The sequence below is a fragment of the Anopheles merus genome, chromosome 2R (assembly GCF_017562075.2).
Source record: "Anopheles merus strain MAF chromosome 2R, AmerM5.1, whole genome shotgun sequence".
NCBI lineage: Eukaryota > Metazoa > Arthropoda > Insecta > Diptera > Culicidae > Anopheles > Anopheles merus.
The window spans coordinates 11,999,320-12,015,541 of NC_054082.1; the positions used below are offsets into that span (position 1 = coordinate 11,999,320).

The window sequence follows — 16,222 nt, forward strand, 5'->3', positions numbered from 1 at the left end:
TTTAAGAAAGAAATTAATCACGCGGCCAGCTAACGAGTTCTGGGCCGACACGTTCGCATGACATCTGTTCGGTGATGGCACTGCAAACACCTTGCACGCTGCCGCTTGCATCTGCTCGTGTTCATTAGTCAGCGCACCATTTGCGTACCGAAAAAGGCGGCTCACCTATAAACCTTTTTCGGCGCCGAAAGAATTCCTCGCCCACTCCGCAGATGGAAGCAAATTGGTGCAAAAGCTCCAAACACACACACCGAGATTCACCGATCTGCATTATGGCGTGCTGCTCTTCTGTATGCGTGCTTATGGCGTATCGTCCGGGGTTTTGCCCATTTGGAATCGGTGCAGAACGCTGTACCGATTAGGACTTGGTTGGGGGGGGGGATGCTGGAGGTTCGGCCTATTAGGTACAGCTATTTGCTGTCGGTTCGCACGCTTGCTCGGCCGCAGGAAGAAAAAGATTGCGCCGGTGTGCCGGGTTGCGGATCGGGCGTTTTGTTCGCGAGCACATGGAAAAAAAAAGAGAAGCTGCAGCTTTTCCACCGCACGCAAACAGAAGGTGCCCGCGCTAATTGCTATCATTTCGATCGAGTCCCGTTCAACGCGCCTACCGGAATTTGCCTCGCGCAGGTTCTGGCCCACGAACAAGCAAACCGCGTGTGGCTGCGGCTCGAATTAATCCTACGCAGCTTATTGCATTAAACGTAACCGGTATGACCCCCGGCGGCGGGCGTACTGCCCGGCATGAAGGATTCCCGTCCGGAACAGTGCTAAGCTTTTTCCCCCTCCCCTCTCCCACCCCCCCCCCCTTTTTCTGGGCCTGCTCCGTACCGTTTAGGTTTCCGTTCACGGCGCTTCTGCTGGCGGTAGTACGCGGGACAGGAATTATTTGCATTCCTGGCAAACATTAGAAGATGATGAGTGGATATGGATACTGCTTCTGGGTTGTGCATAACCTTGTTCGCGATTGTGGCGTTATGGTTTCGGAAGCAGTTTGCGGTTTACGGCAGCCGGAAATCGGAGTAAGGAATGTATCTGCTGCCCATTGATGCACCAACGGGCAGGCCTCGTGCCGTGTGCATAATAGCGGGGCGGGACTGGCCGGGGCGGTGCTTTTGTTTTTCTAGGTTAGTTACATAACTGTTCGTTGTGGGTGCAGATCGGGATTATTTCCTGTTTTCTTTTTTTTTTTTGCTCCACACTGAGGTAACGAACTGTGGTGCGAAAGCAAGCATCCCTCTCTCCATGGGTGTGGTGCAATTTCATGATGAAGACAGCTTCCAGCTCACTGAGCAATTTGCCCGATGATCTTCACCGGGCCGATCGAGCGATAACTAGCCCCGCTAATAGGAAAGTTGCCCCAGTCAGGATGTTGTTTGCACCGAGCGATTTCACGTTAGAACGACATTGGCTAACAAGACGAGCCGGTCGGCGGACTGCGTTGGTCGTGAGGTTAATTTACGTTAGAAGATTATTATGATGCAGAATCACCGGGCTAATGGTGTGAGGGAATTATTTAGATATAATTTAACCTGACAGCAGTGTGCCTGGTGATTGGAGTGTTGGCGCCATCTGTGTTGTGCACGAGACGTGAGCATGGTTGGTCTTCAAGAACTATCAAGAGCCGTTTGTTTATTGAGTATAGTTTCTTTTTATTGGTTTAACAGATTGTGGTAAATAATAAGAGCAACGTTTAAAGATTATTGAGGAAGAGCAGTACCCTTTGGACACATTTCGAGTGCAGATGCCGGCATTAGCCAAGCGTATGACACAGGGCCGCAAAGTCCCGCAGAACATTAGCAATCGCTGAGCGTTCTAGAAGCTGATAAGATCTTGATTTACGATTTATAGCTCAACTTCGATGCGTGTTTGAGACAAAGGGATAAGTGACAGTACTTGCACCATTTACTTAGCCAACATAAATTTCCATTCAATTACTCCTCGCATCAAGGTAATCTTCATTAAAATTCTATTTCATACTTTGCAAAACAAACAATTTTACTCCCAGTCTGCAGCTGCAACGGATGAGCCGCTTCGTTGTGCTATAATCACTGTCCATCGGCCCATTATCGTGTAGGCCACCGTTACTGCGCCATTACCCACCCAAATGCCTGTTATCAGCCAGGACACAAGGGTTGCACTGGGATCGATTCTGGCCTCTGTTATTAGCCAAATGCTTTCGATTTCCTCACTCTCATCATTAGACAGTGTACCGCACTGCCATTAGCCTAGGACGGCGGCACCATTCAAATCAATCGATCATGACACTATCGATACCATTTGCCTATCGCAGAATTACCCACCGACCCACCGCTGGGGAGTGAGGTGGGTCGCAGATCTGCCTGCTTCCAGGAATTTTTGCACAGCACCCGAGTACCCGTGTTCCCCGTGCTAACGACGAATCACACTTTCCCGTTAGAAAAACCAGCACGGCGAGCAATTATGATTACGCGCCGAGCGATGCGTTGGTTTCATTTTCACCGCCAAACACGGCGGCTGGGACGCCCCAGCATACAGCAGTACAGCAAAGCAGGTGCAGTGAAAGTAGTATTACATCAAAATTACACGCGTTAAAGTGGACCTGCAGATGGACCTGGACGGAGACGCGTGTAAAATTGGAACCCGCGCGAAGATAAGAAACCCCCGCAACACGACTAAATAGTTTCATGCGTAAACGCGTCTAATTAACGCGGGCGTTGGGGCGAACACGGCAGCCCCACACACACACACACGCGGTTGGTAACGGTTCCACGACCGGCGATATCTGATCGGTGCATCTAATCGTGTTCAGCACATCTTGCACGGCCGTGTTCTGTGCTTTTTTTTTGTTTCTCGTTCGCCACTGGTTTGTGTTGCGTGTGAGATGCGTGCGTGGTACGGTAGGTGTTTGCCTCGACGATCATCCATTTCGGTCGATCGACCATGCGGACGGGACCGATCGTAAGATGATAGCAACCATGTGAACAGCTCGGCTGGTAGAGGGAAGCGCACGATTAACCCGCAACGGGGCGACAGATATTCTCGTGACAGTTGAAGAGCCGTTTTACCCGGGACGCTTTTGGTTGTCCATCGGGAGTGGGGAGGTTGGGAAAACATCAAACTCACACCTATTCAAGCGAGCCCTTTCTCACCTAGCTGCATTCAGCCGGAGATTCCCTACCTTGCTTCAACACATTGGAACCGAGGATGGGTTGTGAAGAAGGGGACATCCATCACAAAAGGGGTGCCTTTGGTTGACCATCGATTTTCACCAATTTTCAACACTTAGTTCCATCCCTCGTCCAATCGTCTCACACACACACACCGTACCCAACTCATCAATCGGACACGGTACCAAGCTAACGGTTCCATGTGGTGATCGCGGTTGTCGCCGGGCCGGACGCAAGGGCTTTTTTCATTTTACTGCTTCTGCCCGTTGCTTACGCAACACCAGCTTCAAACCGATCGATTGAGCAATAGCTCATCAATCATTGAGCAACGGGAGCCGGTTAACCTTCTGCCCGGTTCGAGCAGACCTCTCCGATCACACGATCGGTGGGGCGAAACGACGGCGTGCTGTGCCTCTCCGGGACACTCCGTTTTTTTACCCGCGAAGAAATTCCCATTCCCAGCAGCAACAAATGGTTCGATTATGATAATATATCTAATTGATTACCGGCTCATTTGAATATTACGAGCGTGGCTGGTGTTGCAGGCCTGCAGAGGCTGCTGGCCTACCACGATCAGTCGGTGGGCCCGTGGGGTGTGCTGCGGTGCGCAAAGTAGATCAGCTTGTGACAGGCGTGAAACTATGATCGTCACCTTCCGGCACGCCCGAAACGAGCTGGTGCGTATGCGCAGCAGGTTTTAAGCATTATCCGCTTCCATTATCACATCTGCAATTATAGATTTGATATCAACGGCACTTCTTTGATTTTGTGGGGAATTATCGTGCTGTTTTTCTTTGCTTTTTTACGAGCTCAAATGAAAATTCTTTACGAGAAAATTTAAACAAATAATGTACGCTTATGCCATCCCAGGAAGCGTTCCTTACGATCCACTGCTTAAGCCACTTACACAGCAGCCGTACATTGTGGGAAGATATATATTCCAGCTTCCTGTAGCTGACCGCAATTTTACACACACACACACACACACACACACACACACACACACACACACACACACACACACACACACACACACACACACACACACACACTTCAATCGAGCGCAACAGGTTTCGTGAGGTGCATAAACACACTTTAATTAATTGCGGGAAAATTAACTTCCTTCCTTTGCTTTTAAACGGCCCCGCAAACAACCAACGCTCTTCAGCAAACGAGATACGTTTAAATGATGAGTAAGTGTTTCTTGGTGTTTCCTATTCAATTCTCATCGTCTCACCTTTTTTTTATGTTCTTCATCTTCATCCACGGCACGGGATGTAAGTATCAGCCCAGCGATACCGCGTTAGTCCCGGTGGCACCCTTTAGCAAAGCCCACCCGCTCTTTAGTTCCGCCATCCGACGACCAACTGTTAACACACACACACACACACAAAACCCCGCTTACAAGTGACGAATCAAACCTCTCTTATGCTCATCCTCATACAGGCTCATGATCATTGTCACTGACAGCAGTTTGCTACCGTTGGACGCATCTTTCAGAAGCAAAACTTGGGAAGAAAAACGCGCCACACGCATCCAAAAAAAAAAAAACGCTACGCCTGTGCCCGGACCCGTAATCGGACACTTTCTGGTCGGACGCACCGAAAATAAAGCCGTAAAATGGTGTCTTTTAGCAGCCACAAAAGCCACAAACATACCGACAGTGGAACCGGTACCGTTGAGTGATGAAGATGGTTGAAATATGTTTGTGCGCTTCTGCAACTGTGTGTGGTGCTGAGAAACTGTTCATAACACACGAGAAAGTATGGGAAAGTGGTAATTGATTTAAACGTATTTTGTAAGGGTTATTTTTCGGGGGAAAATAAAGATCAAAATTGCAAATACAAAAGGAATGATTCGTATCAAAACCTTAAACCACCCAGACCGTGCCGGGAGAAAACAATCAATCAGCGAGTGCTTAACTGTCTTCCTCAAGTGCTATTGTTGCTGGGCTATCTTATTGAAATTGCAAACAATTCAAACACAAACTGCCAGCGGCTATTGCAATTGCCCTTTACCCTTCGATTCGATTATTCTGTGCGGTCATCAATCCACCGATAAGGCATCGATCAAGCTGCGTTAAGGTATCGCTTAACAAACGTTATTCGCATTTTTGTTTGTGCAACACAATACGGTTTGCACAATTATTTTGAGCAGCTTAAAACGATCACTTTAACTGGCCACATTCCAACCGCATGCACTAATCTCGAGCGCTGGAATCCTGCCCTCGTGCTTCATCCTGATTTAGTTCTGGCACGGGTACGCATCATCGCAGTTGTGTTGGGATGGGTTTTCTTCTCCCCAGACAACACCATTTTAGCGACCAGAACCTATCGATACCATACCGACAAACCATCACCATAAATCCGTATAAGTGATGTCGATGTGACAGTGTGCTGCACACATATCCCGCCCAAGACACTCCTCGTGTCGCCGTGTCGAGAGCGCAGGTCTAGAACGAAAACCCCATTCTCATCGAGGATTGCGAACTAATGAAAGAAAAAACAGGCTTTTCCATCCCGTTAAGCGACCGATAGTGATTTGTTTGTTTTTCTTCTTCGCATTTTTTTCTCAACACGGAAAAGTAAAAAAAAAGCATCTTGCGCAATCATTCTTCGTCTATGTCCCCGTCACCGGGGCCGCGTGTACCGTCACATCGACGACCCGTGCAGGAGAATTACGACATCAGCCCTTGGAACGCTTCACGCAATACCAATTGCTTGCGGATAATCCATAAATTTAAATAACACTCTTTCGCACGCGTCCCGGTTGCGTTATCAATCAATCTTTGGTTAGTAGTGCCTGGGATAACGCTATTACCCTTGTCCTTGGAGTTACCACTGCTTGGTGTGGGGGAATGGAAAGCAATTGGAAGTAGAAGCAAAAAAAAGCGAGGTAAAAATAAACGCATCCGATTTCCGTTCCACGAGCCCTTGTTACCCTGGCTTGGTTAGAATTTACAACATTCCTAAGCAGGCTGGCGTGATTAATAGCAGCTTACACTAACGTCACGCAGTTCGTTATTAGTTTCAAACTGTGAGCATTACCTCTCCGCACCTGTGTGAAGGTGCTGTTTGGTCAGAAAATGATGCTTAATTAAAATCTTAAGCTCCAAATGTCCAAACAACAAAATTGCATCTCGGGGTTAGGGATGGGTTGAAAGTTTGCTTTTGTACCATTTATCTTAACGGGTGGCACACCCCATTTAGCAGCCAGCTACACCGGTGTTGTCGATTTAATTGTAACGAAAAGCCGTACTAAAATAAATGACACAAAATAAAACGATAAATCTTCCCAACACCCGTCTCTGAAGCATTGGCTGGGGAAGTAAAATGGTTTGTTACCAGTGCTTTGCTACCTTTTTCTGTAATCTCTCTCTCTTTCTGTTTCTATTCCTGTGTATATATTTGCTTTGCTCAAGTTTATTCTACCCTGCACTAAGAGCTCCGTACCAGTGATGTTATAATTTTCGACCATACAACATCGTTTTGCAGATCGTTTCTCATTCTTGGGCGCGCTCCAAACTCGTTGCGAAACGTTGCATAACACATTACAGGCGAGCGTATCAAATAGCAACGAAAGAAGTGGAATGCAATTAGGATTAACTCAATTGGTTGTAGGCTGGGCAAGAATGTTTGCTGTATGAACCGAAGCAAAGCCTCTCCCGGAGCAATTAAGTATGACGGTAAGGGTGCCTGCACAAAATATAGATCATGTCACTGTGGTTTTTTTGACAAAACGAGGTCACCAGTAAAGCCTAAGCGCGGAACCGAGAGCTAGGGCTTACTTCGGTCAATGCATCCACAACCTTACCGGAGGCTTACAGCGTTTGCTAATTGATCGTCGCAAGCGTGCGAAAGGGATGAAGCAAATCGTCTCAAGCGGACATATGACACACTTGAGCGCAATCCCTCGCAGAAATCATGCGGAATGGCTTGCGCAAAAGCTGCCGGTAACAGCGGGATAACCGCCTTACCGGTACATGCTTTCTCACGCCCAGCGGACAGCGGTATGGCTTCGGGGAGATGGCTTCAGCTAAAGATAGGGGACACATTGTTGCAAATATGGGTCCATCAAAGCTTCAATCGCACAAATTACCACTCGAGAGAGCAGGGGGGAGTGGAGGAAAGGTGAAGTAAACTTGTAATTCGATAGTAAAACGAAAGACTCATATGCCCAGCCACACATACACACAAACACACATACGGTCGAACTTGGTTCACCCCACTTTCCGTTATGTGGTTTTTGGTACAAACCTGGCCTTACGTGTGTGTATTCTTCGCAAAGAATAATTCATTTCGCAGCGCTCGATAAGCGATCATTAATCAGGGTAGCATTTGCGCACTGTTCGCGCTTGCTTTTCCCGTGCTACTCCCATTCCCGGGGGCTTTCCGGGCTGTATTCTTCGACGCCAACCCGCGAATGATGGACATCATGGCGGCGAGGGCTGAGCTCGCCCATTGACAGGGTAGTAATTAATGTTGTGCGACCAATACCGGTGTTACTGCGCGAGTTACATTACGAAGTACGGCTTGCTGCTACTGCATTGATTATAAGCAAGCCGGTCGGCTAAATTAGTGCAACCGTTTCTGCGAGGCCCGGTGTGGTCCGGATACCATTGCCGGCGCCATGCCGTGCACCACATACCCACACACACACACACACACACACACACACTCAGCAACATTGTTGCAACCCAACTCGGTGTGCGGTTTGCAACACTGCTTTGTGAAACGTAAGAACACGAACAAGTCAGTCAATTGCTGTCGGTGGTAGTTTTTTTTTTATTCGTCTTGAGAAGCATTTCCGGAGATTCGAGAATTCCGTTTAAAATCCCATTTTTTTTTAAATAATAAAATTACCACTGACAGTTTCTCGCTTGATCGTGCATTGAGGTCTTTCGCCGTGAATTCCGTTCGGCAAGCTTTCGAATGCTCATAGAGCTGTGCTATTTTTGGAACCAGCCCGCCAGAAACCGTTTTGCGATCAATGCATGACGAGCCGGCGTTTAATATTCGTAACAGATACCGACAATTAGTTCACCCTATGGTTGCTGCCTTCGAAGCGGTCCGACCGCTTGGACGCGCTCCTGCCGTTTAGCACCAGTCAGTGTGATGCCTTCCCATTTACGCCCAGCGTCTCGGCACCGTCACGTTCTTTTCACCATTTCAAAGGGGAAAATGAAGTGAAGCGTATGCTAACCAGAACGTTCTTAGCTGGCTGAGTGATTTAGCAGCAGCAGCAGCAGCGAGATCAGAAACAGCTAAGGCGTTAATTAGAGGCTATGCTGTAGAGAATTTGAAGCACCATGCAGCTCAAGAACACTTGAGCACGGAACGCTTTCTTCACCGCACACTGGCCGTAACATTAGCACCAACTTAGGTGAACGTTGGTACGTTAAAAAAAAACAGGAATCTTACCAACACAACCTTGACCTTCGCCCGTACTTTCTACACCATTGCTGACGTCCGTACCGGGAGCGGCGAAAATTGATTGATAGCCACGGTGTATAAGATATTCCCTTTCGCTTCGGGAAAGCAAGCAATCAAGCAGTGTTTTTCTTTTCTTTTTTTCTATTTTATCGCCAACCCCAAGCCCCCCAAACGAAAGTACTGGCAAGCATTTATTGTATCTTTTTATTGTTGTTGTTTCTGGTTAGTTTGACCATGTTGTTTCTAGGAGTAGGTGAAAGAGAAAATTGAGCAATGAAGATGAATGAATTTTCAAATAATAACCGATGTTTAGTGCCACAAAAAGGGGAGGTGGGAATTCAATTATTCGACAACACGGACCACTTCTTGGCCAACTGTATTTTGCGCGTGAAGTGTTTAATTGTACCACGGGAACGTTTATCGCTATTTTAATTTTCCTGCGCAGCGGGTAGTCAAACAGGAAGCACCGGACACAATTAAAAAGGAAATTTTAAATATGCACAAATAAACCAAAGTTAACAAAAATCCAGAAACAATTGTACCGTTTTATGTTTGTTTGTGACAAACTAAACTGTAGGCTTTTCTTATGCCATGGAACTCCACCCGGCAGTAGGTGAATTAATTTGACTGCACAATTAACCCTCCAACAGGCATGAAACCCGATAAGATTATAACCTTTCGCGCAAGCAGACCACCACTACCAGCCGTATCGTTTATCATCGCGCCTAAGCACCGTCCTCCCCCAAAAGCTCTCCCAGACATCTCAATTATTCCCTATGGCAAGGAGCGCAAAACAAACCGATCGCAACAAACATTTCGCTACTCGCATGCACCCTCCGCTGCGTAGGAACCGATGCCTGAGCCACCAAGCCGCAGTCAACCAGCTCCGTTACAGTGTGGCGTGTTACCAGTTTGTTTGCTGTAAGATTTACGCATCACCAGTGGCAGCGGCTGCCAGATTCTAGCGCGTGCTTGGAACTCTACAGCACATCCTCTCTTTATGCTTCATTTATCAAGCCACCGTGCAATGATCGCGGCCGCTGGTGTAATCGTAATCGCCCGGGAGGGGGGGGGGAGGCGAAAAGAATCCGCCGATTCGCCTCGAACTCGTGCTTCCGTTTGACGCACATGCAGCGCGAGACGCGGGCTGGTGGGCTTAGACAAAACCGATTAATAATAATTATGCGTAATTTATTACGACTACCATTATCCGATGCCCACGGGAGCGTTGAATCGATTTGTGCTACATTCTGTGGGAAGGGCGGGAATGGGCGGTAGGGGTGTGTGATTGATTGGATAAAATTGAAACATCCTTCCGCTCCGTAACCTTGCCGGATTGCAGTGAACTTTGCTTTTAAACTTTATATTATGAGAAATTAGAAATTATAAAAATAGTTCGATAGCAATTTTGTAACCAAATCGGTTTCCTGTTTCTTGTTTCGCCGCAATATAATTAGACCAAACCGAAGGACTAACCGAACCATTAATAACGACCCACACTGCATCAACCGGGTGTAATATTCCGTTGCATTTTTGCAACCTGTACGCGTGCAAGCATCCCGGTGCGCTCAAGTTAAACTGCACCTCCCGCCGGCAAAACGGAATCAAATTGAATTAATAAATATACTCTCTCCGGTCGCAAAAGCACATGTGTGCCTCCCATTACCGAGCCAATTTACCATGGCTGTGCGGCTGTGCCTCCCCGACCGGGCACACCCCAAATGGCACACCGCACTCACAGCCGAACCGGTGATACTGCCCACCGGCCCACGATAATCGACCGATCAAACGGACCAGTTCAAACGATCCCCGGGCACGTACCGACGGTGTTGGCTTCTGGAAATCTAACGAACGGCCAATAAATAAATACACTCAACGATGACACTTGACCAGTTTCCCAGCCCCGGCTGCTAATGCTATGCGAGGCTGGAGCACTGGACGCACCAGGACGGCACTGCGGAATGCAGTGCGGGAGCGATTATGTAGCCATAGCGGGCGTGCACATGTGTACAGAGAGGGTTCGCCCGCAAACGGTAGTACGCCCAGGCCACGGTTTCGGTTTTGGACAACCGGCCGAAGCGCTCGGTACGAATCGTGTAAGCAGCTATAAAGTGAAAACATAATTGTAATTGTAAAGCATGAAAAACATAGCTCCTCATAGGTAAAGCGCAAGTGTTTCGCCTTCTTCTTTTATTACTCTTAACATGATATGTTGCAGGCAGTAAATATGGAATGAATGGAAAAAACAGCAAACGTAAGAAAAAAGACTTTTAAAAGATTGCTTTGCTCGCTCCCTCTCACGGTGGTAAAGGATGCATAGATGCATTACTTAAACCATATGACAGTACGTGAGAATGTAGCAAAAATGGAAACAAAGTTGACATTGGCGCACGTACCGGTTGTGCCAGTAAAAAGAGCGATCGGAAAGCTTGTTGCACTTTTGCGCTACGCAAGATATAGTTTTAATAATTTTTAATTTCTTTTGAACAGTTTGGTTGATGCATCTGATTAATAATAATTGTTGGTATTCATTACTCATGCAGGCGAAATGTGGCGCCCACTCAAATCTGCACTGATCTACTGTTGCAGTAGCCCAAGCTGTTGTTTGTTTTTTTTTCTCTACCCATCTCTACCCCCAGCTACACTGTGAGAAAGATGGCACCTGATCATCATCAAAACATCGATCATTGATCACCTGTCATCGGGGGCAGCGATTCTCGTTCCATCCAAGCCACCACAGCGGGGGAAAAAAAACTTGCCAACCAACCCTTTTCTTCCACAAACCATGACATTGCCGTACGCTGGTTGAACGGCTGTTTGCCACTTATTGCCTCCCTTGCACCACCACCACCACCACCACCCTGCCATGCAATCGATCATGAGCAGAATGATAATTTATTTGTTAAAGTAAACTGCGATCGTACTAAAGATCGCAAAACGGATCGCTGGCAAACGGGGGCGAAGGAAGCGAGTAAAAAAAAAACACAACAAACTTCCAACAGCCATGGGTCGCGTATCACCGATAAGGATTGATTTGTAATTTTATCAATCATGGTCCGTACCCAGGTATGGCCAGCCGAAGGAAAATAGGGGAAGGGGGACGGATCCTGTTTCACCCATCGGAATGCATTCCCCCACGCCCGGTGGCAGAATGTGACATCTTCCCAGTCCGCCCGTCGTCGAGTCGTTCGATCGTCGAAAAGATAATGTCATCGTCGATTGACACGTGTTCTGCGATTGGCTCTTTTTCTGCTGATTTCGGTTCCAGCATGCTGACTGTACCCGTGTGTATGTGTGCGTGTGTTGTATGTATGTGGCTTATATCCCCGCGCGAACCAATTATCATATTCTTTTTCTGTTGCCATTTCTACTGCGTGTGGTGGTTTGATTTCGGTTTTCCACGGCGCTGCAGACGGCGGATGGTGCGTTGCACTGCCAGTGCAGCTGTTGGGTGCAATGAGCAAATGAATGCCGTTTACCGTTAAAGGGTGGAGCGGGTATATTGAGTATCTATACGGGTGAAATAGTTTTCCCTTCTTCTTGTGTAGCGTTTACTATTCGTGTTATTTTCAATTACAACGAGCTGTTTAGAAAGAGATAAGACACTCTATATTATTTGATGTTTTTGGATAAATTTAAATTATGTAATCTTACTCTTTCAATAAATACTACAATAAATATTGATCATAGCACTTTGATCACTTATTGCCCAATTAAAGGTACAACTCCAAAACTAACATTCTCTAGCTAATCAAACATAAAAGGAAAAGCGTTTTCCCTTATTGATACCCACCAGCATCGTGATTTCCGCATCAAACAAGCCGAGCCGAAAGCAAGCCGGGTGCTCCAGTTCACCTTCACCAGAGCACGCAGAGGACATAGGATCTTCTAAACTGTCTCCCAAGCCCATTACCATCAGCGATTGCTTTCACCTTCGCGCGGGTACTTCGCTAATAGATGACAATTCAACCCGATTCGACCCCAAATAACACACCCGAGCGCGCAATGCTGAACCCTTTTAGCACTTTCATTGTTGTCCGCAGCCCGTGTTGCGTGTTATGATTTTCATTCTTCCCATTCTCAAATGGTGCTCCTTTGACTTTCTCCCGCAGCAAAAGGTTGGGAAGCTCTGAGACTGAAGCTTACACGCACACACACCTCTTCTGCTTGAGCCTGGGCATGCCGTAAACCAAACGGAAAGGATAGTTTCGCTGCGCCGAAGCTAACCGTGGCGCCCATCAATCGTACGACTCCGGTCCGACCAAACCCCTTACACGTCACCGCTACACGGCATGGCACAATATTTAGATTCACTTTCTTTCACCATTGCCGAACCTTAAAGAGTTACTCAATTATGATGGCAGGTTGGCGCCCCGTAAACTTCCGCCCATGTACTCTGCATGGCCAAAAATGGACCATAATTGAAAATTAAAATATTGTGAAACGGTACGGTGTTGTGATGGTCCCGCGCGGGCTTCGTTGCCTTCGAAGAGCAACTGCTTCCCGGCCATCGAGACCATCGAACGCAACCGTGGCCCAAAGGGCTATCATCATCGGTCATTATGAAGCAAAAAATGTCTGTAGTGAAGTGTGTGCGTGAAGGTTTTCCCATTGCAGGCAGGCTTTTCATCACAAAACAATAGAATGTCGCTTGAACATGATTGCTGGCTTGGAGGCCACCAGTGCTCTGGTGCATTTCCCTTTCACGGATGGCCTTTAGCACTGTACGTTGTGCTGTGTATGAAGGTGCTTTACATCACAGCAAATGAGCCTTAACTTTTAATGGAGGAAAGTATGTTACAGAAATGTTAAACCAATCAAATAAAGCAACAGAACAGGAATACGGAGAAAGGGTAAAGCGACGCCTAGTGGTTGGAAAAATGTTTCATCTTTAATTGAATAAAACAAAAGTCTTCTCCTTTTTCCCGCCATCTCACACACGGGAGAAAGGAGCACTAAACTCCCTTGGATGGAATTTGCACAACCAATACATGTGGGAAACGTCTCTATTAATTGATTACTTCACTGACCATAACGACATACAATCGGTGAAAACAATCCCAACACGATAGCAATGTTTGATAAATCTCACCCACCCGTCCCTCGCTCCCCCATTGCTCGGCACAAAAACCATTTTGAAGTATGGTCCAATTTTTTCGGGCACGGTCTGTTAATCTTGCCTTTCCCAGCACCACGCACGAAATTTTCGCGATCTGTCCCACTTTGTGGCGGGTGCGGGCGCGATAGGGGATTTCTCCCATCGCGTTTCCCGCAAAAAAAACGCATAATTTCAATTCCCGAAGGTAATTGAATATCACATTCCTGTGCGCACCTACCCGCCCGAAACCAAAATAATTCCCCCCAGCCCCCCTTTTCAAACTCGTCAGCGATCGACCGCCAACGAAATAGAAGAAAAAAAACGAACATCTCTCCTTCGCTCCCCAAAAAAAAAAACGAACATCAAGTGTGATGTTGCCCGTTGTGGCCTGTTTACGTAGGCCTTTGGCATGACTCTCTGCCACCCTGAGCAGTACTTCCTTTCTCCCGAGTGTGTGTTTTGTTTCGCGCAGCTTTTGCGCTCCATTGGCAAATCTGAATCGGAGCAAGTTGCTGGAGCTGCGGGTGGCGGATGAGAGTGAGCATCATTCCGGAACGTCATATACGCGCGTCACCGCCGGAAACAAGCCTCCCGCACGGCCAGCATGTGCACAAAAATTGGAACCATCCCATTGGAGCGCAGAAAAATGGTTGTATTTGATTTTTGGGTGCTGCGGTGTGCTTTCGATGCTCGCAAAGCGTGTTTTTTTTTGTACTCACACATTCCACAACCCGAACAAGATCACTCGATTTTGGGGTACGACATTTCAAGGGGTTTGCTTTTGTTCGTTCGTGACTCGTTTCCGTACAAGACCTAATTTCGAATGGCAGATAGCTGTTGCCAGAATGTGTCTACGATAGATCAGAAAAAGCTATACAACAACTCACCCCATTGATCGCTGGAGCCGTTTTGTCTTGCTTGTTTGTTTGCCGACAGCCCTACGTTACTTCTTGCTTACCCGGGCTGCTGATCCTCTAGAAACTTGAGCTAAGTTTTGCGTGCCACTTCCGGTTAATTGCACATGCTTGGGATGACTTCTTCACCAGACCGCTGAAGTAAGGTTTCCTGGGTCGCATGAAACCTACAGTCGGTACTCACACCAGCGCTCGAGCAGCTCAAGCGTCCCGTTTTGATGTTTTCGCTCGCCGTGACCGCACTAATCCCTATCAGCATCATGAGCGTGTTCGCTGTGTCCACTTTGCCAGCAGGCGGGAAAGTTGAACCCATTTTTGGGGCGATGGTCACGCGTACAACAAACTTGTCGATTGGAAGCGTTGGCGCAGCAAAGACAGACGGCACCTCGAGGTGGACTTAACCGACCGGGGGCTTTTACGCTCAGCAAGAAACCCCGGCAACGGCGGAACCGCACTGAACGTGCTGGATGGATTTTGTGTGTGCGAATTTTTGCACGAGCCTTCGGGCGGTGTCGGTTGTCGATCGAGTTTTGGCCACCGGGCGAAACCCGAAATATTCCGCCCGATTTCTCTTTCAACACGAGCACGAGGGACAAACGCTGGTGGATTAAGTTTCTAGCCCTTCTACAGCCGTCCACGCTGGAGGTGGACTCATCACCCGGATGCCATGGTTAAAGATTGTTTCAGCCATGTGTCAAAGTTATGGGCAGCTTTCAATCATATTCGGTGCTGAAGCTTTATTATAAATTAGATTGGCGTATGGCACGAACACTGTTTCAAACATCTTTAAGAAGAAAACACTTTCAAAGAGGCACGTGTCCCGTAACAATCAATACTATTTATACAACTGTGCCATGGAGCACACTTAAACGACAAAGGAAACCTCAAACAGAAACGAAACTAACGATTCAATCCTAACCAAACCCCCACAGACAGAACCACTTACCTGGACACTGTGAAGACGACGATGCATCAGAATATCTTCCACTGGTCTGCTGCGTTCCGTTGGCCGTTGTTTGGTTCCTTGGTTTCCGTATTCACCTTATTCAGCTTTTGTTATTGTTTGCTATTAACACTGCAACACTCGAAATAAAAACGCCACAGCTCACACACACACACACGCGAGGGTCGCTCTGTGCCCGAGTGGCGAGCTGGATGTTGGACTGGAGGTGCTTTGGATAAACGCCTGAAAGAAGAACAAGCAAACGGAGCGGTTCAAACACGTGAGAACATTTTAAGTTCGGTATGGTTTGTTTTCGACATTCCAGCCCGGAGAGGAAGAGCGTGCCCGTGAAGATGTACGCCAAGGTGCACGCGTGTAACATTGAACAGGTGAGCTTTGTGTGTGTGCATCGCGCGAGATGTAACTTTGGATACGCGGTGCGGAGCGTGCATGATCGAGGGGAAAGTTTGATGTCAGAAGATGGAATTTTCATATGCAAGCAGCACGTTAGGCACGCGAGCCGCCCAAGCGTGTCTAACGCCGAAATCGTGCGACGCGCTCCTTCCAAGGGGTGGAGTCGTTGTGGCGTTTCCATCCGACCCTGCGGACGTTGTATCGTTTATCGCTGTTTATCAAAAGTGTTTGAATGCGCTATGCATGGGAATATGTTGAAGTGCAAATTGATTTGT

The 16,222-nt window shown here is 47.5% G+C and overlaps 1 protein-coding gene across 3 annotated transcripts in view; it reads right to left on the reverse strand.

Moving 5' to 3' along the window:
- The window catches only part of LOC121588015 (serine proteinase stubble), a 107,862-nt gene that overhangs the window by 38,230 nt on the left and 53,410 nt on the right, over positions 1-16,222 (reverse strand). For all 3 annotated transcript variants that reach the window (XM_041905488.1, XM_041905489.1, XM_041905487.1), the window contains one exon: positions 15,537-15,776. The gene's annotated coding sequence lies outside the window, so the exon portion shown is untranslated. The remainder of the gene's footprint in view (positions 1-15,536; positions 15,777-16,222) is intronic.